Below are 13,747 nucleotides of genomic sequence, written 5' to 3' on the forward strand. Positions count from 1 at the left end.
AGAACTTACTCTTCACATCTTTATGTCTCAATTGATGTGCCTGATAAAAAAATCTGAGTATCTGTTAGAAACCACAACATCGAGCTCTTCTCCTGCCTCCATGTTTTAAAAATAAACTTCAAACAACAGAATTATTGTTTAAGTTTCAGAACTTTCTTCTATCTCTGCTTGGCATAAAGGATACCTCACAGTGATAGCACAGTAGAAGCATTTTCACATAAAACCCAGAAATAGTGTATTACAGCATTTGTCAGAGTTTGAGAAAGCATAAAGATTCTTGCATGAGTCATTGTTCAAATATAGAATAAAAAGAAGTCTTGCCCTTCCTAAAGGAATTTAAAACTTGAAATGGCAAATTTTCTCACTTGGCATTTGTGGATTTCTTGAAGTTTTTTGAACATCAGGCAATTTGCAACTGCCCAAATAGGCCCCTCAAAATAGAGGGCACTGCATAAAAAAAATATCCTGAATGTGACAGCCACAGAGCTTTTCTGTGTTTCCATACTTGTTCTGGCCCTTGTCAGATGCCTTTGCCCCTACTCTTCTGGCCAAGCAGCTCTGTAATAACCTTTGCCTTGAATCCTCATGGGTGTAGATTCACAATAATTACACCACCACAAATATTGTCTCCCTCAAAGTGGAAAAGTTGAGGGATCACTTGCCTGTGCTCACCTCCTGAATCTAACCATGCTGACCAGTGAACTTCAAAATCTTATGCTCCATTCAAGGCTCAGAAGAAACTGGAAAGTTTCTTGCAGCAAGGATGAAGCCTTTGCCCAATGCAGGAGACGCTTCTTCTTTTACATGTAGTGTGCAATAATAATCTAGGCATGAATATCTCACAGTGAATGAGCCTGCAGTCTGAACTTCAAATTAGTGGCCTCAGAAAATCCCTGAATTCAAATTCCTAGCCCTGGAATATGAAGAAAATTCTCATTCAAAAAAAAACCAACAAAACAACAAAACAACTACAATCAAACTGCCAAACAAAGACAAAAAAGGAAATAAATGCATCTTTTTACTAGCCTCAGTACTATTGTTTACCATGATTTTGGTCAGATAATTTAGAATACAATACATACAAAAATACCTCAAATAAAATGAAAGGGAAACATAAAAACAAACAAAAAAATCAATTGTGGCATCACATCATATTAGCAAATCAGATTACGAAACTGACTTTCAAAGTCTCCTATTTGTGTTGGAAAAGTTTAGTCTATACATTAAAAACCACATTTTTTTATTATTTCAAGTACCAAAAAATGAGGATATATCATAATTTCAAATTTCAAGGCCTCACTTGCCTTACACATAATTCTACAGATGAGAAACTCTCTACAATGCAAAATATAGACTTTTATTATAATTGGTGGAGTTATAGTGTTGTTTCCTTAGCTGGTGGAAATTGGTATAGAGCCACCAAAGGCAAAGAATCAGTGATGATTTCTGCAAACAGAGGTTGACACCATTATTATTTTCACTACAGTAAGGGGAAACATGCTGTGCCAGCATTAATGCTGCACATAATTCCCTGAATCCCTGATTTGTTTTACATTTTTGTCTACCTTATAAAGCATTGCAGTGGGTTACCAAAAGAATGTAATTTTGGCATTTTAATTCTCATAAGAGCTCTTTATAGTTATTTACGGGGCCTTATTTTTTGAAAGAGCTTTGCCCAAACATTACCTCCAAGTACATCTCATGTGTGAAGCTTTTTACCTTAAAATAGACAAGATATTGAAAATGTTTCACAAATTGAATTTTAAGCCTGAAATGAGAGATTATCTCCATCAGACTAATTTCCTTACCATTAAATATGAAACACTTGCATGTCCCATTGGAGGCCAACTCAATGAGGATTGTAAATTATGATCCAACATTAAGATTTATTTATTTGGCTAACTTTAGAGCTGTAATAGATTTCACTAAGAACCATTGAATAATTACAGTCATGAAATTAGACATTGGGATAAATTATTGCAGAGGTTAGGTCTAAGCATGGAATTACCTCTTCCAGGGCTTAAAAAGAGAAAATCAGCATGGAAGCTGAAGTTGCATGAGTGGGAAGATCAGTTTTTCAATGGAAAAACCACATCTAAAGGGCTTCCAGGGATTAAAAAGAGAAGATCAGCATGGAAGTTGAGGTTGCATGAGTGGCAAGATCAGCTTTTCAATGGAAAAACCACATCTAAAGCCCCCATCTTACAACCAGAATATTGGTCCAAATGCTCATGTCAGCAAGGCTTCTCAGGGAGCTTCTTCTTTGGCTTCATCTAACCAAAGGAAGTGAATTTCTGATGGGAAACTCCGTTGAGATAGAAAACCAGAAACCACAACAGAAGCAAAAGGAACTAATCACAAAAAGTGCATTGGGGAAAAATACAAGAACCAGCCCTAACTAAAAGAAGACTCTGAAGTGAAATATAAACAAGTAATTTTGATTCATTTACAGGTATAGTGAGTACTGTCAAATAGTGGGATAACAAAAAAAATAATCCTTCAGCAGAAAACTATCAGAGCAAGATGGGAATAATATGACAGCATTTCATAAAACTATCAATGAATAATGGGAAGAGTTCTACTCTAGATCTTTGCAACCTAAACCATTCTATTAATTGATGATTAGGTGAGCCTGGTAAAGGATAAAAGTGAAACCCCTTCCCTGAAAAAGAAAGCAGATAGAAAGAAGAACACAGTATTTAAATAACCCTTAATAGTGAAACTGGGGAAGCCAAATAGAAACTAACACTTTTCCAAGTAACTGAGCTATTTGTGGAAGAAACATGCTTTCAGATTTGAGAGGCACTTAGATCCCACAGGATTAATTCAACACTCCATTTCAATTCCATTCCCGCTAAACCATAAAGCTGAGAGTTGAAAAATGTTAAGTCTAGGTGTCAGAGCCTTTTCAGCTACAAAGAATGGAAGGAAGCAATTGTGTCTGCTTCTGGAAAAGCTGAAAAGAGAGACATATAATAACTGCTGTAGTATCTGCAGCCATTTAGAATTAAAGACATGAAGCAGACCTATAGAAGCAAACAGAATAAATGTAACAGAGTTCTAACGTTGTTAAGACAAGATACATCCCAGGTTCAGGCAGACAGAGCATATAAGCATCTATTGAAGCTCTGCATCTGTAGCTGTTGAACAGGAAAAAAAATCAACTTCCATCATTAAGCAGGCCCTAAATTTTATTTAAATCCTCTAGAAATTGCCAGCAATGGAGGAATATGCCCATAAGAAAAAGGGGTGGAATAAATCAACAGGCAAGCCCTAGATCCCCAAATTCATTGAGGATAGAAATAACAAGTCACTATTAATGAAAATACTGACATTATGCATTAAAAGAATACAACATGCTGTTTTTATTATAAGAATACAAGCTGACTTTCATCTGAAATGAAACGCAACAATCTGCAGCATTATAGTATAAGGCCTATGAAGTGTATTTATTTAATTTATAACTTCAAAATAGGCAGAAATTGTATGAGTATAAAATAAATAAATTTCCACTTAAAAGAGTGGGAAATGTTAAGTTTTCTGCACCATCTTTCACAGAAAAGGCACAATTTCATCAGAAGACCAAGAATTAGAAAAACCAACGTATATTGGCATTAACCTCCTCAAAATTAAAAAGAGAAAATATTTTGGGCCTTCAACCAAAAAATGAAATATTACATAGGAGTTTTTCTACAGCTATTCCTGCTGCAGGTATTTTGTATTAAATAATTATAAACAGGATACTATGGCAGGCTGGACCAAATTCTGCCACATGCAACAGGAAGATCAGCAGCCCTTCCCAAGCAGATCCATTGCACAGCAAATATGCTCCTGTTTTTTCTCTTAAAGAAAAATGTGGAATCACATTTTGACATCACCTCCGTGGAAGTTACTACCATACTACATGACTGGTACCACAAAGTTAAGAAAAGATTTAAGCATGCAACCACCAAAAGCAGAGCTGTTTGAGCCTCTGACTGAATCTCCATTTTCAGGGACAGATATATACATTTACTCCCACCAGAGAGTTGGACAGATATTTCTCACACAGTGCTGAGATGAAAAATATTAGTCAAGCCTTGAAGGCAGATCATCTAAAATGAAGGAAGCTGTAAATTTGTGAGGAAGATGGTAATAAATAGTTGTGAGAGGTAACCAGTTGACAAAGTTCACTTGGGAATGTAAAAATATATCAAATGCTCTTGAGTCAAAGTAGTTAGAATACAAAAACTATTAATAGCCATTCTTGGTGTTATAATTATCATATAACAAAAACCAAAACGAAACAAAAATCCAGCACATTCTGTCTTTGAAGGGGTAGAATAACATTGGATTTCTGCCAGAATTCTAGATTTTAAAAATACCCCTTAAGGAACTGCAGAGCAGTAAAGGAAATTCTAAAGAAATAGAATTCCTGTCACTACTAAACTCTGATGGTGACTGAAAAACAGCTGTGCCAAAAAATGGGGTTTTATGCTTTGATGAGGCAAACAGTGATGTGGGCATAAAGTGCTATGACTAGCAAATAATGCTTCCTATATTACCAGGAAAGTGCTGAAGAAGTACTTAGACTTTGGGGATTTTTACAAACTAATGTTAAAGAAATCCTGTATCTTGATGGTAAGGTAGGAGACATGTCAGTAAAACAACTTCCCGGCCTGGAACCTTTTTTGAAAGAGGATTTTCCAAAGCTGAGAGGTTTTTAATTTTTTAATTTTAAATTTCAAATGAAACTGTCATTTAACAATGGCTTCACACTCTTTTCCATTTCCGTTTCAGGTGCCTGCATTTTGAATTATCATTGAATTCACCAAAAAAAGCAAGAGCCCTGGCAGTTGCACCGTACCTTGTCTTAGGTATATCCTGAAAATGTCCTCCAAGGAATTCCCCCAAAACACATCTATGTGATCTCAGTAAGTTTAGCTCACTACTGTTTTATGGGATTTATCTGCTATAGGGAGATACAAAAGAACACTTAAAATAATTTTAAAATCAAGACAAGGAATCCTTGATAAGCTAAGGCTCCTGACTTTTTATTAAGCTGTTGGGCAGCCAAGTGCATGGTTCAGTCATACATAAAAATCTTCAATAAAGGCAGGAGAGGTTTTGATTTATAGAGACTTTTTTAAAGATCACTTCAAAGATATTTAGAGCAAGGGACCCAGTTCTAGAAAAAATTCAGCTATAATCTTAAATTCACACCTAATCAGAAGCAAATTTTAACTTAAAACTGAGCAGGTGTTTAACATGCCTGGACAAATTGAGGTCCTGATAAATGGAGTAAGAGGTAATGCTTTGCATTACAGCTCCCCAAAAAGATGTCAAACACCTTCCAGAAAGAAATAGAAATAGGATTCCAGAGAATGAAGCCTGCAAGTTACATTGTTAACACAATAACTCACATGAGAATGACAAACATGCCACATCAATCTTCAAATCAAATTATATTTTTCACCTGCCATACTTATCTAATTCTAAACCAAGTTCTTAACATTGCCTGTGTAAAATATGTATTGAACAACTTTCAGATTCAAGGAATACAGAGCCTACTCAGTTAAATTAAGTGCAACAGCAGCATTACATACTTCACATGTACACCTTAAGAGGTCAAACTTTACTCCATCCCTCATCTGGGATTTATAACAACTTGGGGGATAAGGTTGATTCTAAATATATGTCAAAAACGGTCTGTAAACACAAATAATGACAGAAATAATGGAGTAGGTGTTATGTTTTTATGTCACTGTGTGTCTCACATTGAACATTTGTTCAGTGTTAAATGCATGGGAGAATGGCCTTGATTTGAAAAACATCTTCTTTAGGACTCTCTATTTATGCTTTTGCTTGGATGCAGGAAGTGTCACAGTCACAGTACAGTTAAAGAAACACTCACAGTTCAAGAACTGGTTTTTTCCTGCTCTTTCAGATCAACTTTATCTTCTCCTGACACCTGGACAGTGCTGAAACTTCACAGGATGAGCCTGACTGGAACACAGGCACAAGAAGGGATAAATTTAGGAGGAAGAAGTGCCAGAATAGTACCAGGGATTGCTGTGTAGAACACCAGGAAGGGAACTGTGACTGAAAATGAGAGGAGCAGAAGATGCTGGCAATAAAGGCTGAGATCTGGAGGTCATTGTAGTTGGAAGGTGACTGCACAGACACTGGCTCTGAACTCCAGTGTGTCCAGTGGAATCGTGGGGAAAGGTGCCAAAAGGAGATTTAACCAGGATTTGAGAAGAGAGGATTGGAACCTCTTTGACAAGAAGATAAAAGGAAGGCTGAGATTCATATAAGAGTCTGCACTAATTTTGTGAGGCCTGGCTGAAGAGTGTAGGGTTGGGGATGAGAAGCTTGGACCAATATGTCTTGGATTGAGGGGGTGTCATGGTTTGAGCCTGGCACAGAGCCAGTGCCCCCATGAAAATGCCCTCACCCTGGTGTCTGCTGTGAGATGTGACCAGGAATAAGCAAAACAGGCTCCAGCTTAAACATAAAGAACACTTTATTACCTAAACTACAGGAAAATAGGGAAAAACTATAAGGAAAAGAAAAAAAAAAAATTGAAAACCTTACAAAAAAACCCACTTTCCTCCTCCCCACTACCTGAATTTCCCAATCCGATACATTCTCCCAAATCACCAACTGCCCAGCCTGGCACCACACTTTAGTATACTCAAACTTCAGTTCATGAAGAGGAGAGGAGTCCTTCTTGTTCCATAGGCTTCCCCTGGAAACACACTGAAACCTCGTGTGCTTCCCTGTCACTTCGGCACCGCCCGGAAAGTCCTTTTGCCGCTTGTGACATCTTCCTTCCATGCCCAGTGCTCTCACCACCGTGCATGGACCAGAGCTGCTTTTAGGGTTGTCTTTTATGGATGCCTTGTCTCACTCCAAAATGGCACAGTCTCTGCTTTGGGACATCTGTCCCCCCCATATTTTTCCAACCCCCTGGGGCCGAGGGGTCCCCACGATGAACCCTCCTGGTTCTGAGGCACTGCCTCCCCCTAAGTGCAGTCTCTGTGTCACAGGAACAAACTGAGTCCATGGCCACAAGAAAAGTCCAGCCAAAAGGCCACTCCAAGCATCTCTCTCTTCACTCAGCCAGTCTTCTCTACGTCCTTCGGGCCAGGTCCTTGTTTCATCTTATCTCTTATCTCCCTTCTTAGTCAGCTCCGAGGAGGATCAGCATTCTTGCAAGGCCCCAACCATGAAAGAAAGGGGTTAAAAATTTCAGTCTCTGCCTGTCTCAGAACGACGATACTCCCACACGCGCTGCACCCTTCTCCCCCCTTTCTCCTCCTGGGCCGGCTGCTATCACATTCCGTCTCGCCGACTCTCCTCTCTCTCTCTCTCCTGGGGGGGGGGGGGGGGAATGTCTGCCCGATGTCTCTTGGGGCTCCTCCACCCTTCCATCCTTGAGGGCCTTCTCACCCCCATCTCTGTCCAGGCCCCGGGCCTACCACATGGCTGCCCCTCCCCCGCCCAGCAGCAGCGGCTGGACAGGGGAGGGAGATCCGACCTCTTCTCCTCGACGTCCCAAGAGAACCTCCCAGGGCCAGAGCTCTGCTTTTTAACCCCTGTGTATTCTCGGAGGTGTGTCCAAACCCCACTGGCTACACCAGGTGCCAGTATCAAACTCAGAACATCCATTGGTTTGACCACAGCTTCCCAGAATTCCCACTTCTTCCTGGTCAAACCACCACAGGGGGGCAAGAAGAATAGAAGCCAAATACAGTGGAAAGGGAAGACTGAAATTTGAAAGATAAGGGAAGAAGGGAGTAAATGGAGGGGGAAGGATGAATGCCATCTTTCTACTCCCAATCTCCCAAGACTGCAGTGAAGGCCAAGATTTCACCTGGACTCAGAATGCTTCCCTGCTGCACAAATATTGGTGAAATTCTTCAGTGAAGCAATAGGACAAGAACTGCTATTGCCATCACCCCACAGTTAACTCTAATGGTGGAGATGCAGGTGACAGACTGAAGGGATTTTTTTTATGCTAAGCTTCTTTCAAATGTTATTTTTGTTAACTAAGGCATCTGAAAGTGGGGCATGAGGGATCCTCTTCCAGGAGAATATGGGAGTAATCCTAAGGCAGAAAATATCAAATCAAAACATAATCATCTCCCTTTCCTCCTCCATGAGTGTACATTTTAACATTTTCCTTTGAAGGCCCCTATTTTTTCATGTGCATGGAATAAATTTTGCATTAATGGTGAGTGGTCCTGTTCAGTAAATGAGATTATCACATGCAGAGACCATGCTGCAGAAGCTATAAACTGTCTGGTGAACAAGGGAGGGAGAGGATGCTCTCAGAGTCAGAGCAGCTGAATGCTACCCTGGAGAAGTGGGTTTGGGTTCTGAGCCTGCTTCTACCACAGAGTTCCCAAATGATGGGAGGCAAGTCCCTTTGAGCAAACTTTCACAGGTGGTCACTTGCTGTATGTTCCTCATTTTTGGGACTTCTGGCTCGAGACCCCACCATCAGATTTGCAGAAATGCTGAGCAGGACCAGCTGCAAGTGTAGTCACAGAGTGCTGGCCTGGCCCCACAAACTGCCCACAAATGCTGAACTCTCCAAAATAGGAGTTCTTGGGTATAACAGGTCAAATACACAAAATTAGTGGGTGTTTTCCAATTTAATCTCATTGCGCTATCATCCCTGTAAAGCAGGGATAAAAATTGTTCTCACATCACAATGCACTTATAAATGTCTTAGTCCTTATGTAGCATTCACATGTTGTAATGGAGGAAGTATAAAAAAATCTATAAAGAGGTTAACAATTCTCTCTAGAAAGAAGTATCTATGTAGTGGATAAGGCTTGGGGATGCAGTCAGGATTGAAATCCCACGGGTTGATCAGCCACTAAGAGAGCACTGCCTATTTATGTACTGAATGAAAGAAAAACTCTTGTAAGCAGAAACTGCAGGTTATCATGACATAATAGTGCCACAACACAAATTAAACCTACCAGTCAACTTAGTTTGGTCATGCTGTAATTGACTTTTGCTGTAATTACCTTTTTGATTACTTTATTTGCAATATTAATATCCTCTTAAAGAAGATTTCATGTGTGCAAAGACAGAAGGACTGTGGATTTTTACTAGTCTGTTACTGTGGAATATAGTTTCATCTTCCTCAATAAAAAAAATAAATCAGAGGCTTCACCGGAGGTGCTTTAAAAGCAGCAATATTTTTTTCCACAAAATACTTTGAAAACTTTTGACTCTGATAGATGTATTCATATAAAACAACATTTAAGAAATTGTAATGAGCTAAAAATTCCTTTCACTCAGTTCTCAGATATTCAATATTAATTTCTAAAAATTACTAACACAACAAAATCTCAGAATAATTAGAAGCAAAAACCATATACAGCATGATCCAGAAAGCTGTAGGAAGGGGAATATCCAGGAAAGTTTGGAGTTCAGACACAACAAATACATTGCTAGTGTTCCATTTGTGAAATGGTCTGGGCTGATCTTGCTTTGTGGAAACTCCAGCTGGTTATGGGATGCAGTTGGAGCTTGGAAGATGCCTGTGGCTAAGAAGCCAGAGAGTTGGCACATCTGCTCTCCATATTTCATGTTTTCATTTGTTTTCAGCAGCCCTGTGCCTTCTAACACAAACATGACATAAAAATCTTGATATGTGTAGTGCAAGATCAAGCAATAATTTTATATACTGATGAGGAAAGAGAGAAATAAGGTCTTTTTCTTTTAATAAGCAAAATTAACAGCAGAAAACCCAGATGTCTGTATTTCTTTCTGTGTACAATTTCAGAGTAACCAGACTGTCTCTTACTCATTACTATTTACCTACAGTTAAATATTAGGCATCAGTGATAATAAATCCCACAAGTGGCCTGTCAAAGTTCTTTCTTTTGCTATCTCAGAACACCAAGACTGATGAAAAAAAAAAGTTTGCTTGAGAAAATTACATAGACCCGTAATAACTTGGAAACTGAAAGGCACCAAATGAAAGGAAAATAATCCTGAAAAAACATCATCAGCTTTGATTAAAATAATCACTGTTGCAAGCATGGAATTCCCATGAGAATGCTAGGAAATTGTAAATCATAAATCTACTTTTAGAAGACTTATATGACTCAATATAATGCTTATTGCAAATCAGTTCCTCTTTTTTTAATAGAGCTTGCTAACATACAATTAGTAGAACAATTCTTTCAGAACAAAAGCTACACATGCTACATTTCAGCAGACATATTACTTTTATTTTAAGAGTCTTTCGAAGGTGTTACACCAAAAATACACAGAATGTGTTTTTATACAGAAATTATAAGGTACTACATAGGTAGATTGCACTTGTGTGGCAAGAGGGTTAAAAAATGGGCTAAAGGCAATTTAGCTGATAGCCATGCTTGCTCTGTGTCCATGTAGAACACTTGCCTTGCACAGAACACTTCAAATTCACAGATAATTCATATTAGCCAGACTATCTTGCTAGCTGGAATGAGTACCCAGGAAAAAAAAAAAAAAAGCCCTCTCTCATGTGTCATTAATCAACAAAAAGGACCAAAAATGCAGCAGACTTCTCTGAAATTATGCTTTTTTCTACATCAGCAGTGAACTGTGTGTTACAGATCATATTGGCTTTGGTCCTACTGGAAGTACTCTTGTGAAGAATATCTGATGAATATCTCTGAATACACTCCCAATTCACTGCTACGCTTCCAGTTAAACTCTACACTCTTCAGTATAATGTGCAATTACCAAGCCTCTGTTTGAATTGTGAATCTTGGGCAGATATTTCAGACAATATGAACACATTATTTACACATCCAGTGCACTTTAGCAAGAAGCTTTTCAAAGCACCTGACTGTTGCTTGCTTTTGATGGAATCCTTTGCTCCACCTGTTTATCCCCTGCCACCAGAAGTAGCTGCAGCTGATCTCCAAATCAATACCCGGAATCCTGGGTGATGTGTCAGTGCATGAACATTTGTAAATTTAGCTGATGAAAACAGAGAAAATAAAATGAACTCATAGAAGGAAAAGTCACAAGAGAACCTTGGAAAATTTTCACTGTAACAAGGAAGTTTCAATGAAAAGTAGGGACTAGCAGCTGGAAAATAAAGCTAGAAGTTTCTGATTTCTTGCAAAAGCAGTTTTAAGGGCCTTTTTTTCCCAACATTTGCTCTCCCATTTGCAGCTGACTGTCATCTTCAAAGGCTTTGGGCAGAATGTCTGAGAAACACACCCTCTCCTTTTGAAATCTATTGTCTACCTTCTCCTATGGTGACAAAGATCCTGCTTTTTCCTTGGTGTGCTCAGACACTCCAGGGTTTCTGAGGATTACACTGTGGTTGTTTCTGAAACAGATATCTGAAAACTTAGCTGTTTGTGGTTATGAGTGATTTGAGGATTGAGGATTCCTAGAACTGAGGACTCCTTCAGTCTTGTTTTCCCTATCAGTTTGACCTTATAAAAATAACAAACATGTAGCCATAATATAGCAAGGATTTTTTGAGCTGCTATGTGCAGACATAGCATTTTCATTCATAAGTATTGTCTGATGTCATGAAAATATCTCTTTATAGATAGAGGTAAGTCCTTACTAATGGAATCTTTTGTCCAGCACAGGATGAAACACCACATGATGAGGGCAATTTCTGTATTCTTGAAATGTGACAGGATTCAGTAACTGTCCTGGTCCCACAAGTTACTTTTTTCTTTTTACTCACAAAAAACTTTGAAAAAGCGATGAGTTTTGAGCTGTTAGGTCTGCATGCATGATAAGCAAATCATTGTGACACAAAGATAAGCGGTTTGGTGGCAACTCCTACATTAAAGAAAATAGAATTGCTGTTCACTATCTGCCAACAGGGAGGTCACTCCCATCTGAAAGTGGAATGCTTAAGAGAAGAATTAACAGACACATTGAGATTCAGTATGTTAGAACTGTAGATAATGCAGACAGTGGATAATGCAGTGGTAAATGCAGGAAAATCTCCTGTGAGAGCAGCAATTGGCTTCTGACTTTGGCCAATTCACTGCTCGTTTGAAGATCACTATGGTTTTAAAGGAGCTTACGGGGGTTTCTGAAAGGTTGAGAAAGCCAGTGTACAAGACAATGGGCATGTGTGAATACATTACCTTTTTGAGGGCACGAAAAAGAACAAAAGCATAAGGGTTACACAATAAACAGGCATTTACACTGGCACCAAGTAATAAATGTTCAACAGAATAAGTCTAGAAGTGTGCCAGTGACAAATAACAGCATAATTAACTATATTGTAAATTTTCAGCCCCAATTTTTTTTCTTTTCTCAATCAAGACCTTTTGATACTTATTTATGTAATGAACCAAACAATACACAATACAATTTTTTTTGCATGCTATATTAGGCTGGTTTATTCCTATAAAACAGACAATTCATCCTAGATCCTGCCCAGACTATACTGTTTGCATGCGAAAATATATGTTTACATTTGTATCCCGAGGCAAGAGCAAAAAAATGAGGATTTATCCTGCTCTTTGCAGAGGCTGCAAGATCCCTGGGACAGCCAACAGCCCCACAGTCTGGTGCTGTTCACACACTGCAACAGAACCGAGTTTCCTGTTTCTTGCTTTCAAGTTTTGGGTGCATGTGTTACCTGTTGGATGGTTGATTTTTACGTTAGCATGTCACTGGAGGCCCTTGGGATCCAATAATGATCCATATGCTGTTAATTAGTACAGATTTCAGAAACACAAGCTGTAAGTGAAGAAATTAGAGGAAGCACACAGAAACAAGAGGTTGATGGGACTGATTCCAGCTGTACAAGCCCAAAGACTGCATGGTCCTCAGATAAAAGACAGAACAATTCTGAGCAAAGAACAAATTAAACGTGGAATCCCAACACACCAGTTCTTTGGGATAAAATTCTATTGATTTTGACCAAGATGGATGGGACACGTATACTTAACCCAGAAAAGGAACATATATGGACTACATGTGTTTGACAAACAGCAAATACATGCCATTATAAACCAACCAGTTGCAGACAAAAGAATGGAAAGTTTAGCTGTGTTTAACCATGTTGTCAGACCAGCACTGGGACAACAACTAACCCTCAATTGTGTGTTTAAATGTAGGTTGTAGTGTTTAAATGTAGGTTGATGGGCAACCAAAAACCCTGCAAGCAAACATATCAAGAAGATATTCTGTCTTCTTCTGCCAATTTTCCTTACCTCAGCTCCCACAAGAGACAATATAAAGCTAGAAGTTTCACCATGCTAGCTGGGAGAAAGACTGAAACACGTGGATGGGGTGGGAAGTGGAGGCACCATGCACCATAACAAGAGTGGATATTTTAAAGATGCATATGAAAATTCACAGGAAAACCATAAAATTACTACATTTTGAATATTGATGCAAAGAAAATTAAGAAATGATGCCACAGTTCAAATCAACACAATTATCCATAAACTGTTCCTAAAAATAAAGATATTAGTTTAATGACTGACATCTGCTAATTATTCCAAAGTAAAATTTTCATAGCACAATACATCAGATTAATGGTTAAATTGCAGTATCTGAAGTCCCACAATTATTAAAAGCCCACAATTATTAAAACCCTACTCAGCTCTGAGTTCAGCAGCTGTTCAGAAGCTTTAGGAACTGCTTAGAGGGAGCTTATTTCAGGACCAATGTGCACAGCAGTCCTTACCTGTAGGCAGAACAGCTCATATGCAATTATGCTACAATGACATTTAAAAAAACAGCCTTACCTTTAATTTAC

The sequence above is a fragment of the Zonotrichia albicollis genome, chromosome 4, assembly GCF_047830755.1.
Source record: "Zonotrichia albicollis isolate bZonAlb1 chromosome 4, bZonAlb1.hap1, whole genome shotgun sequence".
Taxonomy (NCBI): Eukaryota; Metazoa; Chordata; class Aves; order Passeriformes; family Passerellidae; genus Zonotrichia; species Zonotrichia albicollis.